Raw genomic sequence first — 7922 nt, 5'->3', positions numbered from 1 at the left:
AAACATATTAAAAATAAACGAGATCATGTACATCCAGACGATGTATAGATTGTAGACTGAATAAAGTGCATTTACATATGTTGGAGTGGTGTGTGTGTGTGTGTGTGTGTGTGTGTGTGTGTGTGTGCACGCATGTGTGTAAAACAACATTTAAAGGAAAAGGGGGCTGTGGGAGGGATTGCAGGAAGGTAAGGGAGAGAGGAAATGATGTAATCATATGATATTTTCCAAAACTAAATAAAACATGGTTTTAAAAAAAAACACTTTACAGAAAAAATATATCTAGTAACTGGTTAAAGTTAATCAGCTTTTTTTCTACAAATGACAATTCAATGTTTAAAAACAAAGAAAAAAACATTTTATTAAATTATTATGTTAGCTGTATGTTTTATCCAGTTCAATAAAATCCAAATAATCAAACCCATAATTACCATAATAAATAACTTTCTTAGTTTCTTAATTTTTCTGTTAAGAATAAAAGAGAAACAAAAATGTTTCAGAATGTCTTATTTGTTAGTCATTACTAATAAGAACTAGAAGTGGTCTTGTTATGTACGTGTAAATTTAATAGTATTTAATTTAAAAATGAATCAATTACTGTTCCAGTTTAAGGTGATGTCTTTATTAAGATTTCCTTTGTTTTGAAGAGACACCATAACCAAGCTAACTCTTATAAAGGAAAACATTTAACTGGGGCTATCTTACAGGTTCAGAGGTTCAGACCATTATCATTGAGGTAGGATCCAGGGCAGCATCCAGGCAGGCATGACACTGCAGAAGAAACTGAGAGTTCTGCATCTTGTTTTCAAGGGAAGCAGAAAACTTACTTTGAGGCAGCTAGGAGTGTCTCAAAGCCCATCCCAATGATTATACACATCCACAAACAAGCCCACACCTGCTTCAACAAGGCTACACCTTCTAATAGTGCCACTTCCTGGGCGAAGCACCAGAGATGGTAACATTGATTGAGCAACTCATGATATGTTCTAATAGATAGTATTTTTAAGACTATATTTCCTATAATTATATAATGACCATGCATTTATGATGATAACCCAGGACTTTAAAACCCTGAGGTGTAATATTTGGTTTTGTTCCAGCATGTTGAAAGGGATTGGCCAGAGAATCTGATTCATGTCCTGGTTTTAGTTCTACCATGGCCATAGTCCAGACATGCCAGAAATTTTCTGCTCAGAATTGCTGTTTGTAACAGAATCCCAACTCCAACCCACAGAAAGACCAGTGGCATTTACCAACTCACATTCCCATTTCTCACCAGTTTTTGCCAACGGTGCTGTCAGTAGCCCTTAGTCTAGCTGTTCTAGAGGACCTTACCTGGTCTTGTGATGCATGGTCTCTGATGGCTTCCAATTTCTAACATACTTACTAATAGTTTCTTTCTGCAAGATCTACCTAGATATAGACAATTGTGACTTTGGCTCAATTTCTATACCGTTGTGTGTGTGTGTGTGTGTGTGTGTGCTGAATCCAAGAGAAAAGCATATCATTGTTACAACCTACATACCATTTGCTAATCAAGCCTCTCCCAACTCAAACTGTCTAGAGCCTACCCTGGAATGCCCTCACACTGTGTTTGCCCTCACACTGTGTTTCTAACCACTCCATGGCTATCAGGAAGCCTTGAATCAAATCTTAGGTTTATTCCTCTATATTCAAGCCTTAGAGAATATAGAAGGAAAGGAACTGAAGTGGACCCCAGTAAGTCTTACATGGAAAACCTGTACTTGGCCAATTGCCAAGGGGTTGACTTGGACATGTTAAAATGTTCTGGTCTAAGTTCTCCTGGTCCTCTGCCTAGGGAAAAAAAAAAAAAAAAAAGTGCTTCCCAATTCCATTCTGGCTGTTAGAGTTAGTTTTTGGAGTGCAGAAAAATGAGAACAGGAAATAAAAATCTGTCAAACAGACAGGGACATAAATCTCAAAACAAGTAGCTTGATTCTTTTTTATGGCATACACACATGCACACACACACACACACACACACACACACACACACACACACACACACACACTTATGGACATTTTGTGATTGTTTCTTCAAATTCAACAGACAGGAGAATAGCATTATGAACTAGGTACAAGTTTCTGTGTCCAGAAACATCTGGCATCCTAACTTTAGAATAAGCTCAATTTAGACTAAAAAGATTCATCCTTAACTCTGAGAACCACTCTTTTGACACCCCGAACACACACACACACACACACACACACACACACACACACACACACACAAACTGCCTGTAAAATGGGCAGGCTAAGAAAGTTCTAATCAACTAAAATCACATATAACCAGCTATCAAATCAAAATTAAATTTTGAACAGACTGATGTGGCAAGCTAATTTGTGGAATTTTTCACACTTCAAGTGGATCAGTGCTCAGTTTGGGAACAGAGTAGAGTTTAATGTTCATGATACACCTTTTAACCACATGAATATTACTTGCTTTTTTAAAACAAAATTCACCAAGGAATATAGCTTCAATGTTAATTAGTTTCAAATTCTGGTTAAATATCAAAATGAAATTTTCATCAGTTCTTGCTTAAGTAAAACTACAGCTCAGTATTCCTTAATAGTTTAGATCTTATTTAGAATTCAACCAGGGCCAGAGATGCCTTAATGGTTAAAACCACTTGCTGTGAAATCATGAGAAACCAAGAACACCCATGTTTCAAAAGTCTCCAAAATGCCTTCACCTCAGCTGTAAGAGACTGAGCTCCAGGCCTCACTGAAAATATGTGCACAAAAAGAGGTGCACACAATGATGTACCCAAAAAGAAATAGATGAATAAATAGACTTGGAAAATGTAGTGTTCACAAGCATTTAATCTACTGCTTCATTTTATTTATTAATTGAAGATACATAAAAGAACAACATGCATATGGCAACATAAAAGAAGCAATAAAACTGTATATGTAATTAGTGTACAGATATTTGTTATGAGGATGAATGAGTTCTGCTAAATATAACAAAGAAAGTAAATATAAAGTGCCAGGGTCCTGTATTGAAGGAAAAGTGCCAACAGTGAGGCCAAGATGAGGGGAAAGCAATGAATGCAGGGTTATAAAACTATAGAGTGAAGTGTCTGTCAACTCACACAAATGCGGCCACACCAGGAACAAGAAGCACTGTTTTTTTCACAGTGGAGGGAACATCTGGATTATCATGTAAAAGCTCTTCCTTTCCATAAATATTTAAATATTTACAAAATGAGAAAAGAACAACAAAATCCTATTATGTAGTAAAATAGAAACCCCAGTTATGCTCCAAACATAGTGCCTAGCACTGTTATCTGGCTGATTAGCATTGATCTAATCCTAGATAACATTCCAAGCTCAGAGCATGCAAATTTCAGAATTAACATTATAAATGATTTGTGAAATTAAGTATCCAGAGTTACTTTATTATTTATTCTGCCAGGTAAAAATACCAACTACCCCACATGCAGACTCTTTGATAATAATCTTTATTGCTGTCATATTATTTTTATTTCTTTGCCATTCCTGTGTTTTCTATCAGGATTCAGGGAGTGACTTGTAGGAACAGTGTCCTAAACTAAAACTTTTCTTTTTCATTTTAAAGTAGCTTGTTTTGAAGAATAAGGGCATTTAATTTCCTATTTAGCTCACAAAATTTGGTTAATGTTCTTAAGACTATTGTTAAGTAATTGTCAGAAAATTCTTAAATAACACTAAAACTTATATAATCTTTTTTTTTTTTTTTTTTTTAAACTTCAGTGATGTCTTAATGTAACCATCTTGGCAGGAGTGAAGCTATTTTAAAAAGCTATACTTGTGTCTCTTCAGCTATCAGACTTTTGGAAGAGTGGGGCACAAGAAAATGAGAATTACCAAGAAAAGGTTATTGTAAAGCAAGGCCAGTCTGACACTATCTTTATGCAGGACTTATATTAACGTATTTGAAATTCTATAGATGACATTTTCTAGCACATAAAATTATCAGTTATAATAAATATTAATAACTAATATGTACAGGAATAGAAAGAACTTACATGATAAGAATCTAAAAAAATTATGTGTACCAAATTGTGTAAAGGAATATTGGAATTTTTTTCTCTGACTAAGAGATTATCACAGAGAAAATTGCAGTAATTTGTACACTATTGGCTCCCAGCAGGTTCCTGCTGACTCATTGACTGACTAACAAGTAGACTAATTTAGGTTTAACATCTCTCTGCTCATCCTTAATAGTGTTATAAAGAAGAATTACAAAAGGCCAAAAGCCAGTCAACAAGGGAGAGAAATGATATGATAATGATCAACTACCCTGGAGAAGGCTTAATACTAGAAAAAGATATGGACCCAAGCATTTTCATCTTACCCATCCAGCCATTTAGTTTGAGTTTTAATGTATAACATAATCTAAATAATTACATCCATGTATAATTAAATAACTAAATCTGGTAAATAACAAATAAAAAATTATACCATTTTAGAACAAATTTATTATTTATTTCAGGGAAAATTGAATTATTTAGAACTACAGCAAATTCGTCTATAAATAGTGCAGTTAAATGTATAAGATGCCCTCATCTCTGATATTTAAGCATATGTATCAGGGAATATTTGTCCTGGTGGACTGAGTTAAAGTACATAATTTGTACAAAGTATATAGTTACTTTATAGAATTTAAACTAATTTCAGAAAACAATTTTAACATTTTCTTTCAAAGAAAATGTTAAAATTGTATGTGGATTACCAAAAAACTGTCAAAGACAACATTAAACTTACCAGTGTACAAAATAACATTACTTTTTTTTTTTTTTTTTTTCAAAATAACCTTCTTAAGGCTTTTTTTTAGTCTAAGTCAAATTGGAAAAACTGTTTACAAAATTGGCTTGCAATCCTAATATGCAATGACAACAGCTCCTAGATATAGGACACAAATCTGTTCAGAACATTTGTGTGATATAGATAAAAATTGAAAAGGGCAGCCATAATTGGGAAGGCTATGCTTATCATCACTTGAAGACCAGCAGTACTTACGTGTTGGCCTTGGCCTCAGTGATTCTAAGACATGCTGACTGCCAAGACTCCGTGTGTTATCAGACTAATTAGATGAACCAGCACCGATGCAGCAAATGAAGATGGTTCAAGCAGCCTTAAAATGTCAGCACTCCTAAGAAAACAGAGTTGGTTAACAAGAAAAATACTTCATATTGGGAAAAATACTTGTAGAATTGATACACGATCAGTTGCCCTGACAGGAGAAACCTGCAGGTGAACAGGCTAGAGTTTTTGATCATACAATTTCAAGTTATTATAAGGTTAGTGTATCACTGATACACATAAACAAAATAGTCTTCTTTCATAAATAGAAAAAGTAAACTTTTATAAAATGTCACAAAACTTGTGCAATATTACTTGAATCACACATAGTTATTGATGTAACAGATCTCTGACTTTGCAGTGTTCTATGATGGGAGAGGCTTTCTAACATCACTATTCCAATTCTTACTTCCTAGGAGAATTTCCTTGACTATATTATTGAAAAAATGTTAACTATTTCTGGATGTCATAATTCCAGGAATTTCATACAATAAACTGTTGTTTGAGACTATTCATCCATGTAAAGAGAGATCTTTGCTTTAGATTCTTTCAAGGCATTTAGCATGTTTGTCCCTAGGCTTTTGCAAGTGAGAGTAACAGAAACATTAAACTAGATCCTATATATACTTGGCCACAGAATCCTCTGTGAATAGAAGAATTTGCTCTATAACAGTTAGTTCTTTAGAACAGGCTGCTATACTGTCCAGGTGTGAGAGAGGGAATATTTGTGTACTGCTTGTATATGAGGAAAGAGCTACAACATTTCCATAATTGATAGCAGATACTTGACCTGCTTTTATTGATTATATGACTTATTCTCTCTTTTACCATACTGACAGGTCATAATTGTTTGTTTTATTTTGCTATGCATATTTTGTTACATTGTGTAATTCATACCCTACACTGAAAGTCCTTCCATCAGATAGTATAAAAAGTTATATAAGGGCCAGGCAGTGGTGGCGCACACCTGTAATCCCAGCACTTGTGAGGCAGAGGCAGTTGGATTTCTGAGTTCAAGGCCAGCCTATTCTACAGATTGAGTCCAGGATAGCCAGGACTTCACAGAGAAACCCTGTTTCGGAAAAAAAAAAAAAAAAAGTTATATAAGCTCTCCTGATTAAAAAAAAATGCTTTATGTAGATTAGTAGGGCTCTAAATGTATAAAAATTTCCTAAATAAAACAATATCTATTTTGGTCACCAACCTGTATTTTGTATTTGAAAGAGCAAAAATATTTTTATGATTTTTTTATGTTTCTAATGACCTTCAAATACTGATTTTACTTCAGTTGTTTCCTAAGAACATATTTATAGTCCTTAGTCAATAGCAGAGAAATTCTTCCCTTAGTAGTTTTTAGTCACCTATAAAAAGCAAACAAACAAACAAACAAAACAGATGTCATGCGTAGTAACCACTTGACAAAAGAATAGGAATTTTTAAAGATCATATACATCCTGTAGGAAATCTTTGTAGTTCAGCCTAGCTCCTATCTTGTTATGAAACAAAGAATTATCTTTAGCTTCTCATCCTCTTTTCCACACATCCTGAGTAAAAGGATATCATTTTGCATCCCTGTATCCCACTGATGTGCTACTGAAATTCACACCAGGACTTCTTATAGGCTAGCTAAGCAGTCTGATAGCTGTGGGAATCCTAATAGGGAAAAAAATAAGTCTCCTTGGCCAATATATGGACTTGTATGAGGGATGAGGTAGTGTATCATGGCTACATTATCATTTCTCTGATGTTTCCTCACAGTGAGAATCTTTTGTTACTCAATATGGCACTTGATAAGGCTTCTCTGAAGAACAGGGGTTTGTTGTTATTGGTTTTTTTTTTTGTTTTTTTGTTTTTTTTTTTCTATGTCATAGGTCATTTTCAATTATTTCTCTCATTTTTATTGAAAACAGATTTTTTTCCTCTCACTGAATGTCTGCCAGTAAAAGAAAAGAAATAGATCCAGATTTATCGTCCTGCACAAAAATCAAGTCCAAGTTCATCAAAAACCTCATCATAAAAACAGACACATTGAACCTACTAGAAGAGAAAGTGAGAAACAGACTTGAATACAACAATTTTTCAATTTCGATCCTGTTTTTATCCCAACTGAGTTTTAGAAGGGATTACATATATATGTATATAATAGATTTGTATGTATAATGTATATTCCTTTCATGTGTATGAATGTTTACCTGTATAAAATAGGTAAACTGTGATGCCTCGTTACTGCAAAGGACAAAAAGAGCATACCATATTTCCTGCAGCATGAGTTAAGGATAGCTGTACACTATCATGTTTGTGCTGAGAACAAAACCCTAGCCTTCTACAAAAGCAGTGACTGCTCTTTGACGCTGAGCCACACAGTCCCCTTGTATTTGTGTACTTTTGTTAACTATTATCTGATACATGTCTTGAAATTATTTTCCTTCATTCCATGATGGGTAAAATTTTCTTAAAGTGAGGTAGCCTTATTCCCCACCCCTCTGTTATTTGTAATTTTCTCTATTCGAATCCCAAAACCATTTCTCTAGGCCACAGCGGGAGGATTGTCTAATTCTTTCTACTTTGAAATTTGTAGATTAAACTTTATATAACAAAGATATGGCTAACACTACAGAAGCAAGCCTTTCTAACACTAACAGGATGCCTGCATGAACTCAGAGACTGAGCCAGCATGTGCAGAAACTTCAAAGTTATGTGCCTGATGGGGCTGCGATTCTGATAACCAAAGTGGACTCAATACCGAGGCAGAAACTGTCTCTGATGGACATGAATGTAAATGAATGAAAGTTTAGGTTTGTTTTTTTTTTTTTTTTTTTTTTTTTTTTTTTTTT

Source organism: Mus pahari, chromosome 4 (genome assembly GCF_900095145.1).
Source record: "Mus pahari chromosome 4, PAHARI_EIJ_v1.1, whole genome shotgun sequence".
NCBI classification, from domain to species: Eukaryota; Metazoa; Chordata; class Mammalia; order Rodentia; family Muridae; genus Mus; species Mus pahari.
Note: the sequence above shows the minus strand (reverse complement) of the source record.